Source organism: Periplaneta americana, chromosome 6 (assembly GCF_040183065.1).
Source record: "Periplaneta americana isolate PAMFEO1 chromosome 6, P.americana_PAMFEO1_priV1, whole genome shotgun sequence".
Lineage (NCBI taxonomy): Eukaryota > Metazoa > Arthropoda > Insecta > Blattodea > Blattidae > Periplaneta > Periplaneta americana.
The window spans coordinates 158,118,342-158,142,057 of NC_091122.1; the positions used below are offsets into that span (position 1 = coordinate 158,118,342).

The 23,716-nt window shown below is 34.5% G+C and overlaps 1 protein-coding gene across 7 annotated transcripts in view; it reads right to left on the reverse strand.

Annotated features, from left to right (window-relative positions):
* Window positions 1-23,716, reverse strand: part of LOC138701967 (uncharacterized) — a 1,800,590-nt gene that overhangs the window by 1,246,893 nt on the left and 529,981 nt on the right. For 6 of the 7 annotated variants that reach the window (XR_011332758.1, XR_011332755.1, XR_011332753.1 and 3 more), the window contains one exon: window positions 15,757-15,802. The gene's annotated coding sequence lies outside the window, so the exon portion shown is untranslated. Of the gene's footprint in view, window positions 1-6,081; window positions 6,773-15,756; window positions 15,803-23,716 lie in introns of those variants that run through there. The other variant, XR_011332746.1, reaches the window with a different exon arrangement.

Sequence of the window (23,716 nt, forward strand, 5' to 3'; positions counted from 1 at the left end):
AGCGACCTGGTTCAGAAGAGAACGACTACGGTCCGTCCCAGAGATCTGTGGAGTAACTTCACGCATATGGGGGTGGAGTCTATCTGTGCCGGAGTGTATTGTGGGCAGCATCAGCTCGAGGCCGCTGAAGGGTAAGATGCTCGTGTTAGAAGGTAGAGTAGAGTTCAGATAGAAATGATCCAATTCCTGCAAGCGATTGCAGCATCGTTCAACCAGCACCTCCCCCAGAGCGATCATTGGCTCTAGCCCTCCCATGTACCACTTGCGCAGAGGTCTTGTTTCGTCTTTCTACTCCACAGATTCCTGGAACGGACTATAGTTGAGGTAATAATAGTTTTTTTGTATGTCTGGTTATGCGCACTACCTCCTTTCTGGGACTTATAAAGTATCTATCTGACAAAACTTTTCTTTAAGACTCTACAGGTTCCATCATGAGAGTAAATATGTACGATCTGAAGTATCACCTACTTTGTTGGGCCCGTTACGTCTGGTTTATCCGAACAACTGGGGCAATTTTTAAATAACAAATTTTTCGAAATTTTCCATGTAGACCTCCCTATAAATTGGCTGTAACAGAAGATAAAAGTGAACCCACACTTAAAACATCTCTATACTCATAATAATTCCGATTATATAGGTAATAATAATAATAATAATAATAATAATAATAATAATAATAATAATAATAATAATAATATAGTAGGAATTGAACTGGTTACATCAGCTGCTTGTTCATGCAGATGACGTGAATATGTTAGAAGAAAATCCACAAACTATTAGAGAAACACGGGAATTTTACTTGAATCAAGTAAGGACAGAGATTTGGAAGTTAATTCCGAAAAAAAGCAAACAAACAGAGTAGCCTATATGATTATGTCTCGTGACCACAACATAGTACGAGATGGAAATAGACTATCACTATAAGAAATGGAATTTTTTCTTTCAAAATATGGAATAGTAACAAATAAAAATGACACTCGAGAGGAAATAAAACGCAGGATAAATATAATAAAGAAGTGTAGGCCTATATAGTATTTTGGACCTAGAAAAGGCGTTTGACACAGTGAATTGGAACAAACTGTTGGACATCCTGAAGAAAATAAGTGTGGATTGGAAAGACAGGAGGCTGTTCAGCAACCTATATATAAAATGACGAGTCAAAGTCAGGATAGGAGAAGAAATGTCTGAAGGAATTGAAATAGAGAGAGGAGTACGACAAGGATGCTCTTTATCATCTACAATGTTCAACATATACTTGGAAGATTTTGTCAAGAAATGTTTTCAGAACATGGGAGGGGTAAAAGTAGGAGGAAGAAGAATAAAATGCATAAGATTTGCAGATGATATGGCGTTGTTAGCAGAAGAGGAGACGATACTAAGGGTTATGCTACTGGAGCTAAATGACAGCTATGAGCAGTATGGAATGAAGATAAATGCAAACAAGACGAAGACCGTAGTTGTCGCAAGAAAAACAAAGAAGGTAAACTTACGAATTCTAAGTGAGGCAGTAAAGCAAGTGGACAGCTTCAAATACTTGGAGTGTACTATAAGCAGTAACATGAGCTGCTGCCAGGAATTCAAAAGGAAGAAGCTTTTAATATAAAAAGGAGCATCTTCTGCGGACCTGTGAAAATAGAACTAAAGGAAGAGACTAGTGAATTGCTTTGTGTGGAGTGTGGCATTGTGGCAGAAACATGGATATTACGACGAAATGAAGGGAAACGAATAAAATCATTTGAAATGTAGATATGAAGAAGAATGGAGCGTGTGAAGTGGACAGACAGAATAATAAATGGAGCTGTGTTGGAAAGAGTGGGTGAAGAAAGAATGATACTGAAACTGATCAGAAAGAGAAAAAAGGAATTGGTTGGGTCACTGGCTGAGAAGAAACTGTCTCCTAAAGGATGCACTAGAAGGAATTGTGAACGGGAGAAGAGTTAGGGGCAGAAGAAGATATCAGATGATAGACGACATTAAAATACTCGTATATGGATCATATGCGGAGACTAAGAGGAAAGCAGAAAATAAGGAAAATTGTAGAATGCTGGGTTTGCAGTGAAAGACCTGCCCATGGGCAGAACACTTATGTATGTTTGTAGAAAAGAAGACTACTTGCTGATTAAAGTTCTGTTTGACGGTATTAATCTTGAAACAATGGATTATTATACTACAGAAGAAAATATTTATTGAACTGTATACAAACAATTCTTTGAGAAAGGTAAGAGACCTATTTGTTGGGATCTTTTCTGGTAGAAGAGTTCCATCCCACAATACGATCAGACGTGTGATTAATTTCTCCAGAAATACTGGAACCATGCAGATGTGAAAGAAGGGCAGGGCATAATATTGAACAGAATCGTAGAGAGAATCCTGTTGAGGATTAATGAAAAGAAACACATAAGCATTCCAAGAATTGCAATAAAAGTCTTTAAAATGGAATAAACAACTGAAATTATAATATTAATACCATGATATAATTATTTTAATCGCCTAACCTAAAACTGATATGTTGTCAAACGATCATATATGCAATAATAGGTCTAAGTAGGTAGTCTTCTTTTCTACAAGGCCTACTAATTTATTGCACATGGCCAGCTACATGAAATTTTACTTTCAATTTTTTATACATGGATTTTTTATGGCATTGTTGATTCCCTATGTACTATAGTTTGAAATACACATGGTATATGATATCAATAGTATGAACTGTGTCAACTTCCATAACGTGCTGATGTATTTTCATATTGTAGAACAAAATATGTTATAGTCGAATAACTTCCATAAGTCATGCAGACCAGTCAAAGTTTCAGCTAATAAAGCTTGAAGGAAAATGTTGGTAAGAGATTCGGGAAGATACGAGAGTAACTATTCAAGATAAGGTATTAAAATTTCGTGTACTCGTAAGTGTGGAATCTGTCCATTCAAATGTCCTCAACCATCTGAAATCACTTAAATTTAAATTTAAATTTATTTAACTAGCTAGCTAGTACAAATTAAAATTATAAAACAAAAATGTTTCTAGCCACTACCGTATGAGCCAGGCTCGTGTACGGTGTGGTCTTAGCCAAAAATCTTATATATAAAAGTCAATGTGACTATGTATATATGTATGTACTCTAACCAAATCTACATGCTTTCACCGACACTTGCCAAAGTTTCCACATTTAACCTTTACAACCAGGAGAAGAACATAGACTACATTAAAATCGGACAAATGGACGTTAAATTAATTAAACAGATAAAAAATAAAAATAAATACGATCAAACATTCATGTATAATATTAAAATGCAATCTTATACAGTCAATTGTTCTTTATTATTGTCTGCTGTATTCAACATCGACCTCCATGAGGCCGTGGAAAAATAACACGAAATTAAAAAAAAACATTGTTGATCATCATGAAGACCAAAATCTAGACAATCTAGGTTGTGTGACTGTAGCCTGTATATAGTTTCGTTTGCTTTTACTTTGTTTATAGTTTGATTTTCTATTTATTTTATTCGTATTTCTGGCGGTGTGGAAGATGGCCTAATGGCCTTAAATATATCAGAATAAATAAATAAATAAATAAATAAATAAATAAATAAATAAATAAATAAATAAATAAATAAATAAATAAATAAATAAATAAATAAATGAACAAAAACAAATAGATATATATTAAAAACAGTTGAACATAAGGCACATGACGAAATGTTTTCTTTTCGATGCCTGATCTACAGCTGTTTAAATTGAGTTAACCCTGGCAGGCATTTGGCTAAGAAGTTCATTAATTCAAGTACGTGACGCTATGGAAAGGTTAATCTTTTAGGGATGAGGAGAGCTTAGTAATGACAATTCGTTTTGTTGTCTGTAGTTGGATTTCCGAGATTTCCGAAAAGCCTAACAACCAGTTCAATTAAAAAATAGAAGCAGAAAGGAAAACACAGGCAACGACGGGTGATTTCAGCTAGTATGACATAAAATTTACAAGGACAGTTTACTAAATACAGTAAGTAACTTAATTCAAGCCAATAAATAACACACAAGAGCAAAAAAAAAAAAAAAAAAAAAAAAAAAAAAAAAAAAAAAAAGACAAAAGAGAGGAAAAAACACATTTAATATAAATTGACAATTATATTTGTGTCTTTATTTTATTAAATGCCATACTGTATCCCTTATTCATTCAATGGTAGAAACGAAAAGCTTTAAAAATATTAGTTTATTTATTTTTATAACAAATTAATCTTTCAGAGTCAAAATACTAAAATGTTCATAAATTTATCCATTTACATTAAATTGTTTTTCATACGTGTAAACAATACAAAGGCTATAAAGGCTGTTACCATCAATACAGTATTTGGTTTTCAAAGTAAAGTGAATCTGTAAACAAATTTAAAAATTAAACGAATACTGGGAAATTCAATTTCAATTTTATATGGTATTCAAATATTATATTACGATACAAGGTTGGGGAGTGTTTTTTACAAAATCGAGAAAAAGTTTGAAAAAATGAGCAGAGCGAGTTTTTAATTTCCGAGATTTGTAATGCACTTCACAAACTTGTATTGTAAAAAATTTTTTGCACGCGAATATTTTTAAAATTGCAAATACAATATATTTTGCATTGAAAATTTACAGCAATATTATTCCAAAGCCTTCGCAGAACTGCATTTTAATGGTAACTAAGTAACAATAAGTGCACTATAATGAGTCTATTTCAGTATAGTTTTATATTATGAAGAATGTGTCCCTAGCAACAAGTTTCTCTGTGCGAATTCTAACTTTCAAGACCTAACAACATTAACTGTAAATACAGCAAAAAACACAATCGTGCAAAAAATATTATTTCGCAATCTAGGTTTCAGTAAACTCAGTGTTCTGACTGTAAGAATGACATGTTCGTAATATTATCTTTTTCTTTCAGCGTAAATATATTTTTTATTTCAATTATTGATAAACGTTTATAAAAAAAATGCGTAACTCGTCTATTTGCGTGTTAGACATTCGAAAATCTAATACTGAACTATGATGGATACGTCTAGTTATTTTTCTTTTTTTATAATGACTTTTAACATTTTTTTTATATTATCCAATTTAATAAACCCTATTTCACCCTGAGGTATATTAGGGTTATAGTTGACATCAGAATACATATTTTATAACCAATAAACAATTATAAAGTTATAATATAAAATAGTGGTCACAGTTACAATTCACATGAGTTATGTAGAAACTTTTAACATTTATTGAACTATATCAGTGATTAAATTTCCAACTGCTTTACTGTGTTAATATTTATGAAGAAGAAGAAGAAGAAGAATAAGAAACAAAAGAATAAACAGAAGAAGAAGAAGACTTCGAAACTGGTCAGCTAAGGTAAATCCTAGATATTAAAACAGTAAAGAAGTTGGAAATTCAATCAGTCCTACTTATTTATTATATCAATGTTGCACAAATTAGCCTATATAATACATGCTTAATATTTAACATTGAACACGTATTTAATATAATATGGTATAGCCCTACATAATAGCTAAAACCATAAAATAATACATTTAACCTGAAACATGCATATGTGAAATATGTTCATCATACCATGGTTAGCAGGCCTACATCGCTTTATACTACAAAATTTGTAAATGTTTCGAAATCTACAACGACCACTGGAATTCAAGAGAGTCCAGCAGATTCCTAAATAAGCTGATACTCCTGCACAACATACACTTCAATCCCAATTCATTTTTTGTTCATCATTCATGATGATACCAAAGCTACATAACCTCTCTTACCACGAAAGAAGCGTTAAAACAAATATAATCATTGCAAATAGCTTCACACAAAATAACAGAGAAATATACTGAGCTACATGGAATTAAATAATGTTCTTACTTTTCATATCTGCTATAATCATTAAAAGAAACCGGTTTTCAAACGAATAATTCTACCCACATGAAAATCATCCCTCATGAAAGGAGATGAAGAGGTAAATTAGTGCACAGTTGGTCATACTGATACTTTTGAGAGAGATGTTACTTTCGGTATTCAATAAATTATCTAATAGCACACAAAACATTCAGAGCCATAAAACTGAACCTTACCTTATATATGATTTTGTCCACACTTTCAGTGCTCCAAAAAATCACAGTACCGTATATACCTTTCCACTATTCATAATTTATTTTATATTTTAAAACTGTGAATACAACAATACAGAAAAAAGTGGCGAGACTATGACAGCGGAAGTAATGAATGTTTGTTATAGTTCGGATTTCAAAATAACAGATCCATGATGCACCGTAATAAAAATAAACAAAACAATTGACTATCGTAATGCGTATAGAGCCTCTTTCAATCCATACTGACAACCATGTAACCACTACATGATCTACAGTTCGCCTTTAAGTCTGTAATCAACAAATCCCGAGCTTGAAGTTCAAAAAGCTATAAAAATATATCACAGGAAAATATTTTTCTGCTTTTACAGTTAACGTTTCTTTAGCTCACACAAAAACAAAGTATGTCAGTATATTCAGCACTGCTGGTTGCGTCAGAGCAGTTCACAGGCGGAGCTACATGAGCGCCTCATAGCGGCCAAAGCAAGCAGAAAGCTAAATTAACATTTATTTCAATTCCTTATAGAAATCCAGCACCTCATATACGTCACTGTTATTCTAATACACAATTTGACTCATCTCTCATTAAAGAGGAAAGCAGAATCCGTCTTCCACATTACATATTGCTCGCATTAACACACTGTATTAAACAGCATTTTAAAAAATACGCGTATGAGGTATAACGATTCGCAACACGACGGCTTGCGAATCCAGCCGAACTGTTCCGAAGTCTCTCTATTGATCTATCCGCCCAAAACATTGGATGTAGGTGTTTTTAGGGGAAGTATAAGGGGAGGGGGTCACGAATTTTGGGGTTGGGAAGTTGAGGGAGACACAATATTGCCTCCCGGTGTCCTATATACTTCTTTGGTACAGTCTTAGGCACGGATGTTAACCAGGAAGGACTACATTGTTTGAGCTGATGCAGTGTGGTACAGTTTCTTTGACTTAACCTCCATCCTGCAGTATTAAGTTCCAGCGTCTCTATAACTTCCAGGCAATTCACTTCGTTGTATTTACAAAATTTAAATGTCCTTGTAAACTGTACGTACAGCAATTCTGTGACGACAGTGTACCAAGTACAATGATTGAAATAAAAGTTGACACAATAAGGCTGAAAGAGAGAGACAAATGTAGTGTCTTTTCACTTTTCACTAACTAAAAATTTATAAAACAAATCTTGTGTCCTAAGAACGTTAATTTAAAATATTTTCTCGTTTTTATATTCAAGAGTATACAAGAATGTCGACAACAAAATTATATACGTTTTCTACGAAGACAAAATAAAGTTAATTTTGATTATATTTTATCCTTATAACTCGTCCTTCTCCAAGAAAAGACACGATATCATGGAATAAACAATGTAATTCTCCTAAGAAGACTCAATTATGTGGCAAGGTTGCCAGTGATGATCATGGCTTACGCAGAATTCAGAACACAGCTCAAAGAAGCTACAGTATTAAATCCAGTGTGACGTTCTGTACGATATCAAATTAGATCGAAGTTGTACCGACATCGAGCTACGGTACCACTAATGCAAATCTCTACAATGTAAATTTGTAAAGAAAAAAAAATTGGCTTAAAATAAACGTCTAAAATGTCCCCAACATATATATTACTTATATGATAATAAGTGCTAACAATTTAATTTATCTAATAAATCTTCCAAGCCAAACAAAAGATTTCAAGCTTTGTATAAAGGCAATCAGCACTTGGATATATTCAACAACATTATTTTAAAATGCCTGAAGATTTAAAAAAATGGAAATGCTTTCATTTATTGTCTCTAGTAGGTATATGATTATGTCTCGTGACCAGAATATTGTACGAAATGGAAATATAACAATTGGAAATTTATCCTTTGAAGAGGTGAAAAAAATTCAAATATCTTGGAGTAACAGTGACAATTAATATAAATGGCATTCGAGAGGAAATTAAACGCAGAACAAATATAGGAATTCTATGTTATTATTCGGTTGAGAAGCTTTTATCATTCATTCTTGTCTCAAAAAAGCTGAAAGTTAGAATTTATAAAACAGTTACATTACCGGTTGATCTGTATACTTGTGGAACTTGGACTCTCACTTTGAGAGAGGAACAGAGGTTAAGGGTGTTTGAGAATAAGGTGCTTAGGAAAATATTTGGGGCTAAGAGGGGTGAAGTTACAGGAGAATGGAGAAAGTTACACAACACAGAACTGCACGTATTGTATTCTTCCCCTGACATAATTAGGAACATTAAGTTCAGACGTTTGAGATGGGCAGGGCATGTAGCACGTATGGGCGAATCCAGAAATGCATATAGAGTGTTAGTTGGGAGGCCGGAGGGAAAAAGACTATTGGGGAGACCGAGACGTAGATGGGAGGATCACACTAAAATGGATTTAATGGAGGTGGAATATGATGGTAGAGACTAGATTAATCTTGCTTAAGATAGGGACCGATGGCGGCCTTATGTGAGGGCAGCAATGAACCTTCGAGTTCCTTAAAAGCCATGAGTAAGTAAGTAAGTAGGTCTAATGTCAAATATCGGCTATTGTCGATTAATTTCCCAGTTAAGAGGCTTCCAACTGTACTTAGCGCCTTAAAGTTTCTTGTATTAAAGATCTTATAATTTAAAAAATATAAATGGTACTTTTTAGTAAAAGTTTATAAACTTTCCTCACATTTGCTTCAAGTTCATATTAAAATAAATATAACGAAATAATTTGTGAAGCACTGAACATCATATTAATAATCTAAGTCCCGGTTGCAGAAAACAAACCAAATCAGCCCCTCATCACCAATCAGCTGATGTCTGATTTATTTGAACCTTCATTGCATTGTTAATCTCCAATCAACTTGTCTCGATTTACTAATTGCTGGTTTAAGAAATAAATACATTTGGCATCAGCGATATTTAGCAACCACGGCCAATTTGATGCTCTTAAAGAGCGGAGAAACGAATGCATCAAGTGGGCGCTGATCAAGAAAACAAATGAATGCTTTGCCGTTTTGTTGTTTTTGTGGAAGTAAAACAAGCGAATTCCATCTGTATAGACTACAGTAGAAAATAAAATAAATGAACTGAACAAAAAACCTCAGGGGTCAATTTTTTCTGATAATAATATAGTCCTTTTATTAAACATCATACAGGGCTTTATGAATGTAACGGAAAATGAGAACATGGATGGTGTTTCGTTGATACACGAAAAAAAATTATAATTTTTCCGTCCTGGTCTCGGAAATCACGTTATTCAGGCATGGACATTTATTGAATATTACTTCGTATTGTTTGAAAATTTCTTCATCATAACAATCTATTAGGTCATTTTAGAACAATTAACTGCCTACTTTAACTATTTCCTATATAAATTATAATAACTGCGCTATAAACAACACATACTTGATCAATAGTCAGTCACTAATCGGCAAAAATCTGTTTATCAAATCTGATGGAAGACTGATTTCCGATCAAATACTGATTGTTCTTTCTGCAACGAAAATAGAACTCATGCCCAAACCCTCCTTCATCGTTGATCATATCTGATCGCTTTTTATGTAACCGGGCATAGAAGTGTGAAAAGGATCCGTAAAATTGTATTAATGTTTTACCAATTGAACTTAGATTTTTGATTATGAAAACTGGATTTAAATTTCATTAAAGCATTAATTAAAATATCGGAAATGTGGGTCTCAACAGCAGAGTCCGTAAGCAATGTAAAATGAGGGGAATGTATAAACATGTATTTACGTATCATAAACAACTTTATTAAAAATAGCAACAATTGGAGAGAATCCTTGTGACGAATGCAAGAATCCCGATTACCAAAAATAGAACAAAAAGGACCGATCGTAAGAATCCGGACGCCATAAATCATTGGAATGGACAACGTCGAATGGAGTCAAGGCATGCAAATTAATTCGAACGATTAAGATGATGATGATGATGATGATGACGACGACAATTGATGTCTCCAAATCCATGTTACTTGTAAAAAGTTTACGAAAAATCTAAAGATACGTTTTGGTTAAACATTCAGCAACATTGTACAGATGAGGAGGCGAGAACTGGCACGTGAGCTGTGCGAGAGGGAAAAAAATGAACTATAAGAGAGTTTGTTTCATGATGGTTACTAATATACGAATCTACTGACACGGAAGTTCATCTCAGACTAAAACCTCTCTTTCCCTTTCATACTCATTGGTGATAGCCTATAGCCACAGCACTTGACAAGGTCACAGGACAGGTCTTGCCTCTTCTACTTTACACTATGTCTGTTTTTTTAAATATAAAATATAAATTAAAGAAAAAAAACTTATGAATTTCCATCTCATCAATATGTTTATTATAAATCAGATTTTACCGACTTTTCAAAACTCTGACATTTCAACAAAATGTAATCCAAGATCAGAAAGATACTCGACCCAGTAACCAGTAAATTCTCGCCACAGAACTGAAAATTCTCTTATCCGAACTCTCTATGAGATTTATTATTATTGTGGAAAAGGATACTGTGAACTGAATTTTTTGTGAGTATTCTAATTTTTTGTCTCATGGGATATGCTACTGGAGCTAAATGACAACTGTGAGCAGTATGGAATGGAGATAAATGCCAATAAGACGAAGACCATAGTCATAGGAAGAAAAGCAAAGAAGGTAAACTTGCGATTTCTAAATGAGGCAGAAGAGCAAGTGGACGTGTTCAAATACCTTGGGTGTACTACAGGGTGTTTCCGAAGTGGTTTTACAAACTTTCAGGGATGATGGCGAAGGGCACATGTATCAATTTGAGATAGGAACCATGGTCCGGAAATGACCGAGACGAAAGTTATAAACAAAAATAGTTGTGTGGAAATGGAATTGTAATTTGGTACCACGTGCCCTTCTTCCCTTAACTTTTGGAACAATCGTGGAAAAATGATGTGGCCTACGTGGGTACTTGTACCGATACAATCTGTGAGCTTGTCTACTATTCCCATTGGCTCATCCGTATTCGAAAATCAGGTCTGCTTATTCCGCTCTCGTGTACTCCTCCATTTCACTAGGACTGATCGACTGGACACTGCAACTTGTACACATACACTGCTGTCTACAGACGTGCATATCAGGACCGACCATGTCCGTTACACATTACGCTATCTGCATTGCTTTAGTGTAGTTTCCTGTCCCCATCCCTCAGACAGAGCACTGAATGGAATACTGTAAGTAGACAACGTAAACAACGTCAGATGAATACAGTATGTGTAAGATGTACAGATAAGTACACATAAATAAGGTGTACAGAGGAATAAAATTATTTCATTTCCACAGAACTAGTTTCACTTGTAACTTTCGACTCGGTCATTTCCGGACCAGGGTTCCTTATCTCAAATTGATACATGTGCCCTTCCCCACCATCCCTGAAAGTTTGTAACACCACCTCGGAAACACTCTGCGTAAGCAGTAACATGAGATGCTGCCAAGAAGTCAAAAGGAGGATAGCAATGGCAAATGAAGCTTTTAATAGAAAAAGAAGCATTTTCTGCGGACCTCTGGAAAAAGAACTGGGCTTTGTGCGGAGTGTAGCATTGTATGGGCAGAAACATGGACAATACGACGAAATGAAGAAAAACGAATAGACGCAGCATTTGAAATGTGGATATGGAGAAGAATGGAGCGTGTGAAGTGGACAGACAGAATAAGAAATGAAGTTGTGTTGGAAAGAGTGGGTGAAGAAAAAACGATGCTGAAACTGATAAGGAAGATAAAAAGGAATTTGTTGAATCACTGGTTGAGAAGAAACTGCCTACTGAAGGATTCACTGGAAGGAATGGTGAACGGGAGAAGGTTTCGGGGCAGAAGAAGATATCAGAAGGTAGACGACATTAAGATATATGGACCATATGCGGAGACTAAGAGGAAGGCAGAAAATAGGAAATATTGGAAAATGCTGTGTTTGCAGTAAAGGACTTGCCTTTGAGCAGAAATAATATAAGTGAGCAAGTATTCCAGATTATAACAACACCCTTTACACACTACACCGTAGTTAAAATGAGCATTTAATTAATTAGCCTATACCGAGATTTCATTTTAAAACTTTCCAGTCTATAGCCTATAACTATTCATTTCGATTAAATATAAATTAAACTTAAGAAACGCGTCAATTTAGATATTGAGAGAAAAGTACAAAACCAGTGTTAATTGCATTTTAGGTTTCACCCCCCTTCCCCAACATTACTCCCGCTTGAAATTTTAAATGGCAGCACTATAACGAATATTTTTAATCGGTTACTTAATGACGCTGTATCGACTACTATGTTATTTATTCTGGATAAAACTGAGAGATGAGGTCAAGAATTTCCGGCGAGATTACCCGATTAGAAAAGAAAAACCTACCCAGTAATCAGCTCAAGAGGGAATCGAACCGATGCGTCTCCACTATATGGATTCAATAATATCACATTTTCAGTGTTGACAAACCTCAAATTGTGAATCTCATAACAGTTAAATGAACATAGATTTATTTACATCCAGCTGGATTATTTAATGATGTTGCTATAATGAAAGCGAGTCTAGAGAGTTAAGAGGGGGCGACGGGATTATATCCTCCTTCACCCCCTCCGAGTACAGCGTCATTGATAACTTCATTTCCTGAAAACATTTCTCTACAAAGTGGATATTTCTTCTGTTTTTACGTTGCGTGATGAAAGTCATGATAGGCCTACTGGGTTCTAATTTAGGTGGTGTACCGGCATTATATTCGGATCTCTTAACAGAAGTCTTGCTATATATACAGAATAAATCGTCAATAAACTCAGTAAGTTCGGGGGGGGGGGTTTCTTTGAGATTTTTCAAACAAAAAAATTTAATACAATTTTGCTCTTTTTTTCCCCCCAGATAAAAGTTCTTTCATATGAAACATTTCATGGCGTGTTTGGGAAAGTCATTGATTTAATTCCCAATACGCTCAATCAGTTTAAGAGAGCAGTGTATTATGATAATAAATGTTTGAAAGAATTTTAATTTTGTCCTTTAAATGTGTAGCAATTTGATCCGAAATGTAACTTTTCGTACTGAAAAGGAATTTTGAAATGTTACATTTGTTCAGATCAAATCGGATGGTAATCGCTCTGCCACATACGGTTCGATGGACAACAGATCTTGTGCAGGAGTTCCGCTGGGAGGTGTTTCAACATCCATCCTACAGTCCGGATTACTCTCCCAGAAATTAACATATTTTCTTACACGTCAAGAAATATCTGTCCGGTCAGTATTTTCACAGCGACAGAGAGGTGCAGGCGGCTGTCACACACTGGTAGCGATCCAGGTGACAGAATTCTACGACACAGGGATACGAAAAATTGATCCCAAGGTATGACAAATGTCTCAATTCCGACTGGGAATATGTTGAAAAATAGCTCAACAATTGCTGTATCTGTTACAATAAATCTTTCCATAAAATTGTGTTCTCTATCTTTAAACGGCCTCAGGGAAACTTACTTTCTGGACGCGCCTAGTACTATACCGATTTATTTCATTTTATGAGTGATAATGAATGCATATAATAATATGAAATTGATTTGAGGGAGGGGGATATGATGTTAGAGACTGGATTAATTGCTCAGGATAGGGACCGATGGCGGGCTTATGTGAGGGCGGCAATGAACCTCCGGGTTCCTTAAAAGCCATTTGTAATTAAGTGAGTGCATATAAGATGAAAAGATAATAAAGTGAATCAAAGCATTCTGAGAAAACCTACAGAATAGGCCTACTATATTTTCATTAGAAATAATTTTTGAATTCGTTGTGTTTGAATCCAGGTTTATAGGATGTAAAGTGATACACCAGACAATGAGCTGATTTTTCGAGAATAAAACTTCTTAATAAGATAACTCTGTTAACTATGCATTACTGTCGATATTAGGCTATATGAAGCTATCCAAAGAATGATCTATTAAGAATCTTTATGTAATCTATTCATATATTTAGTAGTATATTACGATAAAAGATTCGGAAGTTCTTTTTTTATAAAATCTAGGAAAAAAATGAGAAAAACGAGTAGAGCGAGATTTTTAATTTTCGAGATTTTGTAATGCACTTCACTAAGTGTATTGTGCAACATTTTTTGCACGATCAATTTGTAAAATTGCAAATACAATAGAGCAATATTATTCCAAAGCCTTCGCAAGTAAGTAGCAGTAAGTGCACTATAATGGATCTATTTCAGTAGCTATACTTTTATATTATGAAAAATGGTTTCCCTAACAACAAGTTTCTGAGTGGGAATTCTAAATTTAAAGGCCTAACAACAACAGCTGTAAATACAACAAAAACACTACAGTGCAAAAAAAACTAACTAAAACATGCACTAGACAAAAAGAGAAGTGAAAACATCAAAAAGCAACTGAAAGTGCAAAATATATTTTTAAATTATTTGTAGATGAATGAAGTTAGGAGATGAAATCCTTGGAGTTGATTATGATAATGATAACAACGAAGATAACTGGTAATGATTACGGTGATAATAATACAATTTCTTGTGTTTTAACAAATTACTTTTTATTTGACGGTTGCTATGGAAACTAGTGTCCTAAAGGTAAAGATTGTGGTTTATACAGTACGTGGCACTGAAGGTTTTTATTTATTTATTTATTTTTGACGAAAAAGTGGGAAAATGATCTAAATTTCAGATGGAAGGTAGTTTTGAATGTTAAGAATTAATATAGAACGTCAGTTGGCTTGAAAACATATTGGAAAATAAGTAAAACTTGGAAATAATAGATCGGTGTAGGTAATCTAAAAGTGATTAACAAGTGAAATAAATTGATAGAACACTTCAAAATGAACGTGAAATGTACATTTCACTTCATTTACGAGTACTTAGTATATCGTCGTTGTTCCTGCAATAACTCCTACGTGCAAAATATAAAATTGTTCAGTAGGAAGAAAAACACATTTATTCATTCTATGGCAACAGTTCATAGGAGACAGTGAATTCTTAAATTTTCGAAAGAAAGAAATATAATTACATATAGGAGATTTTATTATTTACTGTATCACTATTTAAGTTATTTCATAGAGCAAAAATCTGAAAATCGATAAATATGTCACATAGGAGTTATTGCAGAAACAACGACGATATGCAAGGCTAACCAAAAGCCTGAACCAACCTAACCTCACCTTCACAGATTCGTATATGCAATGCATACGAAAAGTCCAAACTAACCTGTCCTAACCTAACCTGTCACAGATTTTCTCACCGTAAAACTTAGAAAAATAGAAGTTTAAAATGTTTCAGTGTCGCGTGCTATAGAAAAACTGAAAAATGTTACAAGAGAGACAGACAGATACGGGCTGAGAATTGCAGCGCATTTCCAGACTAAAATTTAATTTCTACAAAATTCTCAGCAACATTTTGCATGGATATTAATGCATTTTATATTATTTTAAAAATAATTCTGTATTCCTAATCGTAGAAAATATTTATTCTACAAGCTTTTTCTCTCTAATTTTGCACAAAGAACTTGGAACTTATTTTCTAGGAGTAATAAATTATAAAGTGACGCCAAAGTGTGATATTATGAGACTATGATTGTACACGTGACAAACCATTTAACGCAATGTTCTTAGAGCACAGAATTCTCCAGATAAGGAAGCAATTAAAGGATTATATAGCCCACTAAGTGTTTTATCACTTACCAGAGATGTTATCTGTAATATCCAAGTGGAAAGTTGAGTCAGAGTCCTGGAAAGAGAAATATTTGCGTTAAATACCATATCAAAGCTATAAACACGTACATTTAGCACTCTGAAATTTTTATGAAATGTTTATGCTTCCTGCAGGAAAATTAAACTTGCAATAGGTTCAATCAATATCGAATTGTTTAATATTTAGACACAAAAGCTTTATTTTACTGCTATGTATATTTTTAAGTGTACTGAACGTAATGCAATTTAGAAATAAATTTGAGTATCTTGCTTCTTTGTCGAAGAAAATAATTTTTGTGATTCAATACCTATACGGAAAACTATTTTCACTGGATCAGTCTTTCATCATTGTAGAAGTAACTCAGTACATTCTTGTGAAGTAAATAAATTTAACGGAAAAATTGTTCCGGGGCCGGGTATCGATCCCGGGACCTTTGGCTTAGCGCACCAACGCTCTAACAACTGAGATACCCAGGAACATCACCCGACTCCGTCTCAAGCTAAAGATCCCGGGATCGATACCCTGCCCCGGAACAATTTTCTCTTGAATTTACCTGAAAGCTAGATTTGCATTCATTCATTATTCATTCATTCATTCATTCATTATCTTCCATAGATCTTACATGAGCAATGAAGCTTTGAGTTGTGGAACAAGTCAAAATTTTACAATATTACAATTACAATTTTTACAAATTTTTACAATATTTTACAATTTTTACAGTTTTACAATGTAGTAATTTTCTACAATGATGAGGTGAGGTCCGAGGATTCGCCAAAAGATTACCCGGTATTTGCCTTTTGGTTGGGGAAAACCTCGGAAAAACCCAACCGGGTAATCAAATCAAAGGGGAAAATGAAGTGATGCCGAGGACTCGCCATAATATATACGTTAACAGAAAACCATAATTTCAAGTCACACAGAGTTTGTGTGCACTCAAACAGGTTTCTGGCGTCTTGTCAGCCCACTCGAGTTATATGGATAAAAAGAAAAATTGAGACGGTGTCGGGTGAAGTTCCTGGGTAGCCCAGTCGGTAGAGCGTTGGTGCGACAAGCCAAAGATCCCGGGATCGATACCCAACCCCGTAACAATTTTTCCCTTGAATTTATTCAAGTCTGCTTCACAAGGAGCTTTACCTGAAAGCTAGATTTGCATTCTTGTGACTTAAATCATTTTGTAATTTTTTACGTTGACGAAATAAAACAATACTTCAGAAAAGAAACTATTCTTAGAATCAAAGGAACTGCAAACAAAGACATATTTGTTATTAATGGAGAAAAATTCTCTCAGGCGTCGAGGATCGAACCCGTGCTCAGTGGTTAGTGCACCCAGTGCTTAGGACTGGGGGGTCCCGGGTTCGATCCTCGACGCCGGAGAGAAATTCTCCATTAATAACAAATGGTAACCATTACATATAATTCTGCAGGATCAAAAAATAATCTTTACATATAAAAACATATTTGTTTAATTCTCCCATCTTTATTTTTCTCTCAACCTGTTTTCAGCAGAAGTGTCTGATCTGACAAGATCTGCTACGTGCACTGCGTGTTATGTGCATTGACTTGTCTGGAAAAACAGAGCGCTTAATTCTGTTATTCCTATTTTTTACGGAACGCTAAGACATATTAAAACTACGAACTAAGTTATAATGCGTACACATAACAAATAAAACAAAAATTCATCCATCAGTAGGAATTTATGTCCACCATTTTTGTAACTAGTCGGTTTAAGGTACACTTTTTACTTAAGTTCTCAGTTTAAAATAATTTATTAAGCAAAGTATATTACAGTAGAAATATTAACCTTTTATTACTTATATCGTCGGTTTACAAGCAAAACACATTAAGTCAAAAATATAACTTCTGAGAAAATGGCGTACAAAATATACATAATTATGTGTATAAACTTAGAATTGGAAAATTAAATACACATAAAGAGAACCATTTTACTAAAAATAATATTTTGAGGATTCAGTTTTGTTTTTTCTCAGAGGTAATATTTTTTTACTTAATATGTTTTGCTTGGATATTATAGATATTAAGTGACAATATTACAGACAAATTCTGTAGCAGTGCATAATAACTGCGGATTCCCTGCCAACAAGTCACTCAGCTGAGTGCGTTCCTAGTATAATGGCAGTTGACACTGGATATACGTCAACATATATGCCTAACTTGGAGTCAGGCCACAAAGGGAAACATCGAAGGAGGTAGGTTCGATCCGGTGCTGTGGCTTGAATTCGGCGTAGCTCAGTGATCAGAGCGCTTGGTACGTAGAACCAAGAACCCGGGTTCGATCCCCGACGCCGGAGCGAATTTTTCTCCTAAAATATAAAGAGTGCTATGTATAGACATTTCGCTAGCCCGCATTACGACCGTGCTAAACTAGCCCCGCCTATCGAGTGATTACTTGTACAGAATTCATATCATATCGCTAACACTGGTTTATGAATACGAAAACGTTAGTTCGCTGATCATCCACCGCGGAAGCCCGCGCTAAGAATGTCTATGAATATGGCCCTAAGTGTTTTGCTTGGGATATAATGGTAGAGACTGGATTAATCTTGCTGAGGATAGGGACCGATGGCTGGCTTATGTGAGGTCGGCAATGAACCTCCGGATTCCTTAAAAGCCATTAATAAGTAAGTAACTTTGTAATAATGTGTTTTGCTTGTAACCCGAAGATATGCTGATAAAACTTATCAGAAAAGCTAAAAGTCTAGTATTCATTATCTGAACTGGAAAACAATATAAGCAACATCACATCACATACGACTCTTCAAAAATGGATATTGAACAAATCATCAGATCTTATCATAAAAATTAATAAAACGATATTACGGACGTGGCCTAAATTGAAAAACAAGGAACAATCAATCTTACAAAACACACTAATTAAAAATGGATCCTCAGAACAAATCATCAAATTTTATCAGAATTTATTATGAAATGAAGCAATCTTCTGGTCATGGTTCCATGTCATGTCTTCTCCATCCTTCATTCATTATATCGCCTGAAAAATTTTCTACCCTTTCAATTAAAAAGAATTCTCATACAAACATTGGTGCTGCCACATTTTGACTATTGCGACATTCTACTAACAGATTTAAATTCTAACTTAGCCCAAAGATTGCAGCGCGTTCACAATGCCTGCATACGTTTCATTTGCAACATCCGCAAACACGATCACATTACACCTTCCCTTGAAATGCTCCAATGGGTAAGATTACAGGACCGAAGATATATCCATTTAATAATTTTCCTATATCGCATCATCAATACTTCTTCGCCTAACTATCTCTCGGTGCGTTTTAATTTCTTGTCTTCTTATCACAGCCTGGGTACTCGTTCTAAAAATGACCCTTTATTATCCATGCCTTGCCATAAAACAGCTCACTATTCTTCCTCTTTCACAGTATCAGCAATTCGTTTCTGGAAATCCCTACCCGCTCCCTCTGGAATTGTCGAACGATATTGTAATTTGAAAGTGAATTGTTTAAACACGTGACCAGTATTCATGTTTAATTCTCCTTTGTGTGTGTATATATATATATATATATATATATATATATATGTAATTTTACTCAGTGTTGTACAGTTCTAATTTACTCTGAATTTGTTTTTCTTGTAATTTGTAATATTGGTTCACTTACCGCTTGTATATTCATTGAGTCTAACTTCTAGCCTTATATTATTTTGTAATTATTATTTAGTATGTTCGCATTATTTTACTCGACTTGAGCTTGTATAACTATATACATTTCTATTAGTGTTCTTTAAATATTAGTCTGTAAAATTGTATCAGCTACTTTTGTTTCTGGCGAAGTGGAAGAGAAGGCCCCATGGCCTTAACTTCGCCAGAATAAATAAATAGATATTATTAAATAAGATATTATTATGGTTTCAATTGAAAATGCAAACTACAATACTAACATTTGCATCAAAACGCACAAAAATAAACATAATTATTAATTTATTAGCAAATAACTTCAGGAAGAACAAATTGAAAGCAATTACTTGAAATTGAATTCAGTTATGCCCAAGAGAATTAATTACCTGAAGTACAGACGCTAACTAAATACTGCTTCAATTCCAGATAAAATGTTTGCTTCGACTTCATCTATAAAACAGTTTCCTGCAACCGAAGTCGTTTTGCTGCAAAAACACAGAACGAACGTCACTATTAACCACTCGTTCTACCCAACGCAACCACAAACACGCTTCTCGGAACACTCTGATAGCTACAAACCCGAAGTTTCGGTTTTCGATACCTCAAGAGACCTCAGGTCTCTACTGTCGATCTCAATTTCTACAATAATATTCCATGATCATAAGATCATACTGGTCAGAGTATAACAGAGAGGGTTTGGAATTGAACGGGTTACATCAGCTGCTTGTCTATGCGGATGACGTGAATATGTTAGAAGGGAATCCATAAAATATTAGGGAAAACATGGGAATTTTACTTGAGACACGTAATGAGATAGGTTTGGAAGTAAAACCCAAAAAACAAAGTATATGATTATGTATCGTAACCAGAATATTGTACGAAATGGAAATATAAAACTTGGAAATTTATCCTTTGAAGAAGTGGAAAAGTTCAAATATCTTGGAGCAACAGTAACAAATATAAATAACAATCGGGAGGAAATTAAACGAAAAATAAATATGGGAAATGCCTGTTATTATTCGGTTGAGAAGTTTTCGCCGTTCAGTCTGCTCTAAAAAAATTTGAAAGTTAGAATTTATAAAACAGTTATATTACCGGTTGTTCTGTATGTTGTGAAACTTGGACTCTCCCTTTGAAAGGGGAACAGAGGTTAAAGGTTTTCGAGAATAAAGTGCTTAGGAAAATATTTGGGGCTAAGAGGTATGAAGTTATAGGAGAATGGAGAAATTTACACAACGCAGAACTGCACGCATTGTATTCGTCACCTGAAATAATTGGGAATATTAAATCCAGACGTTTGAGATGGGCAGGGCATGTAGCACGTATGGACGAATCCAGGAATGCATATAGAGTGTTAGTTGGGAGGTCGGAGGGAAAAAGACCTTTGGGGAGGACGAAACTTATGAGTGGATAACTTATAAATGAATTTCAGGGAGGAGAGATATGATGGTAGAGACTGGATTAATCTTGCTCAGGATAGGGACCGACGGCGGGCTTATGTGAGAGCTAGACTATAAGAGAAAAACCACTGAAGAAGTAGACAGAGGAGAGAAGAAAAGCGAAGTCTCAAGAAAATATGGCATAAGTACATCGACACTTTCAACGTTTCTCAAAGACAGAGTAAAAATTGAGAAAAGTATTGAATCTGACGCCATTGGATCTCAAAGAAAGAAGAAGTCAAACTGTTAAAATAATACGTATTATTATATCAATCTCTAAGGTAATATTTCGAGTGATCGATTCATCTCCTAGATCGTAATATTTCGAGAAATCGATCCGACAAGATGGCTGTAGTCTAAATGTAACAACATCTAACCTATATAAATAACTGTGTTCAACGTACTTTTTGCTCTGTAAAACTTAATTTTTGGTTCTAGCAATTATTAATTATTTAATTGTTTTGTATTTCTTTTTAAGCTAATTGAGTTAAAAATTGATAGCCTAATATTTAAGTACTTTTTTATTTTCTATTTGTATATATTATTACATGCTGAATGTATTTTACTACATATTAATGTTTTTGTGCTCAATGAACTCTTTTAATTTTGTGATATAACTGATCTGAACTCCGCCCCAGCACGAGCTTCTGCTCTTTCGGGCTGCAATGCCTAATGTAGCTCATGTGTAATGTATAAACAAATAAATTTGAAAAGAATAATAGCAATACGAATTATTTATAATTTTAGCGTATTTTATAAATGATAAAATATAAAAATAAATGTCATGAAGATGACACACGTTCATTTTAGGCGTTCCTCAAGTTCTTTATCATGTCTTAAATGACAGCCTATTCCTGTTTGTACTTTTATTTCTTGAACAATGTTTACAAGGTGTCACGTGAAAATTAAAATTAGGGTGGTATTCATAGACATTTCGCAGCACGCGCTACGAGCGTACTAAGCTAGCCCCGGCTATCCACTGGTTACTTCTACAGAATTCAAATCGTATCCTATCGCTAACACTGGTTTATGAATACGAAAAACGCTGATCATCCACCGGAAGCCCGCGCTAAAAATGTCTATGAATAAAGCCCTTAGGTTCTACTGCAGACCGAGTAAAAACACAATACTTTCATTTCCTACATTGCACATAAAAATCACTTTTAGTAATGCCAGAAAATAAGACATCTGATTTAGTTTATAGGTCTATAATTTACTGTTGAAATAAATGTAATTCTCTTTGCACAAATTTCCATGATACAGCTCTTCTTTTGTCACTGCTTATAATTATTACCTTGCTGTTTACGAAAATATATATTTAAAATTGATATCAACATTAAAGGTTAGCCTATTTGTCGTTTGCTGTTTAACAAGGCCATGATGAATGAAAAATATTGTGAAATATGCAAGAATAATTATTCAGTTCTCGAATGTACATTATTATCATTATGGTACCGATTCGAATTGAAGTTGCAATACAGTAAAGCTATACAGTATAACCTAACCCAGATACATTATCTGTTTCTCCATAATATGGGACACAATTTGTAGGAAAAATTAATTAATTATGGTTTATTTAACGACGCTCGCAACTGCAGAGGTTATATCATAGTCGCCGATGTGCCGGAATTTTGTCCCGTAGTTCTTTTACATGCCAGTAAATCTACTGACATGAGCCTGTCGCATTAAAGCACACTTAAATGCCATCGACCTGGGCCGAGATCGAACCCGCAACCTCGAACACACAAGGCCAGCGCTACTCAGGCTGACCAATTTGTAGGAAAATTTAATCAATTTTCTGTTCAATGAAATTTCACTATAACGAAAATAATTACAGTACCCCCTCAAGTTCGTTATATACTGGCGTTTCACTGTAGCTTGTTAGAGCATTAATAATGTAACTCGCGAGTATTGTACACACACGAGCCACGGTTTGACTATCATTGGCCCATGTTATGATGTAATCGACCCTAGTGTTGATTAAACCTGTTAGTAAATTAAACTTGTCTTATTTTTTTTTATAAAATGTCTTATTTTTTATAGTTTGTATGTCTCATTTTTTTTTTACCTGCTGTTCACATTTTATTATGCTTTTTCCTTTCTTTCTGTATGTTATATATTATGTCTGATTTCTACTTACTTGTTGTTTACATTTTATTAATATTATTATCTTATTCAGTTTTGTGTGTAAAATTGTAGTGTACTTTGTAAATTTGTAGTCTGCTGTAAAAAATCTGAAAGTTAGAATTTATAAAACAGTTATATTACCGGTTCTTCTGTATGGTTGTGAAACTTGGACTCTCACTCTGAGAGAGGAACATAGGTTAAGGGTCTTTGAGAATAAGGTGCTTAAGAAAATATTTGGGGCTAAGCGGGATGAAGTTACAGGAGAATGGAGAAAGTTACACAACGCAGAACTGCACGCATTGTATTCTTCACCTGGGATAATTAGGAAAATTAAATCCAGACGTTTAAATGGGCAGGGCATGTAGCACGTATGGGTGAATCCAGAAATGCATATAGAGTGTTAGTTGGGAGACCGGAGGGAAAAAGACCTTTGCGGAGGCCGAGACGTAGATGGGAGGATAATATAACAATGGATTTGAGGGAGGTGGGATATGATGATAGAGACTGGATTAATCTTGCACAGGATAGGGACCGATGGCGGGCTTATGTGAGTGCGGCAACGAACCTTCGGGTTCCTTAAAAGCCATTTGTAAGTAAGTAAGTAAGTAGTGTTTTTTGTAACGCAGTTTTACTCCTAGTTGAGTGTTAGAGAAGGCCGTGTGGCCTTAACTCTGCCAGGTTATATAAAATCATCATCATCATCATCATCATCATCAT